We start from the raw sequence: 1,523 nt of genomic DNA on the forward strand, positions 1-1,523 counted from the left end.
ATTCAAAACGTGGAAATGCGTACAGCAATCCAAGTACAAAGGTAGGCGCTAATTATAAGCAGATAATATTTGAGTTGATGGCTTATTGTCCTTAAAAATGACGATAGACTAATTCGGCTAACTCAACCAATTCAAATCTCTCGGGGTTAAGATTCTTTGTGTTTAATTTGCATGACAATGAAGCATTCACATTAAAAATTATATGGAAATACTGGAAAAAAACGTTTTATTCCGAAAAGATTTTACTCACGTACAACATTGAGTTAGCCGAAATTCGAACTTTTCAAACTTCAAGTCCCAAAATAATTTGACATGTACAGGCAAGGATTATAATTCGCCTTGCTTGCTATAATACTGTAAAAAATAGGTAAATCTTAGCCTGCGAGCAGGCCCTCCGAGGGACTGGGGTTGGGGGTAGAATGAGGGCCTGCCCGCATGGCTTTGTATTTTGAATGTCGCGTCCAAATTTTGGACGCAAAATACTGATTGGCTGAAATTAAATTACCTCGTGACGTCACCATTGACAAGCTCCGACAACAAGAAAGCCTCTTCGCTTCGCAGAGATGAGGTGGTCAGAAATGCGTCTGAGAAAATTGTAGAATGTTGCAATTTACCATAAGTTTACATAATTAAAGGTCGGGCAACGCGATGCAATGGCTTCTCTACTGGAAGGAAGGAAGTTCTATCTCTGTTATCCACAGGATTCGGGAAAAGTCTTATTTCCCAACTGTTTTTCGTAGCGGCCAAAATACGAGGGCGACTTCATGTCACCGTAGTAGTTTCCTGTCCTCGACAAAGCATTATCTCTGATCACATTTGGACAAAAATGGGCCTTTCGACTGCCTCTGTTGCTGATTTAACGATAGAGAACGATAGAGGAACTCTACACGATTTTAGCAAGTATTTGGTTAAGCCGAAAAGGCGGCTCCACAAATGATTGCTCGATCTCCTCGTAACTCCGCAATACTCCGATACACTTGAAAACAAAATATTCCAATTTTCAAATTATTGCATTAGTAAAATACATATCTATAACCACAAATACTCGATGAACCTTTGAAATAAAATGGTGTAGGTATTAGAATATCTGTCTAGTATTAAAGTGTGATGTAGCAGCGGTAATGTCTGTATTTCATTAAAATAAATTAAAAAAGATAACTCCGCTACACTCTACTGAAATTTGGCAGCAGTTGTGGTCGACGAGTCTCACACAGTGGAGATGCGGTCAGGGAAAACGAATTTCTCTATTACGATTCCCGCCGTTTGAAGTTTGTGTGCTAAATTTGTCCCTGGCGAACGAAACACATTTTCCGCAGAAGGGACTTCACGAATTACCGTACTGAATATTCAGCTACGCTTTACAGCATCAGCAATAGTTGTTAGGCTCTTCTGACAAAGGCTTCATTCCTTTACAGTTTTGTTTTTGAGTTTCTGTCTCGAGCAAATTGAAATACACAACGCGTGGCTTTCTGTTTTCTGTGTTTTTTTCAATGTTTACTTCGGGTGCGCGCTGATTGGCTAAT

This window comes from Montipora capricornis, chromosome 9, assembly GCF_036669925.1.
Source record: "Montipora capricornis isolate CH-2021 chromosome 9, ASM3666992v2, whole genome shotgun sequence".
NCBI lineage: Eukaryota > Metazoa > Cnidaria > Anthozoa > Scleractinia > Acroporidae > Montipora > Montipora capricornis.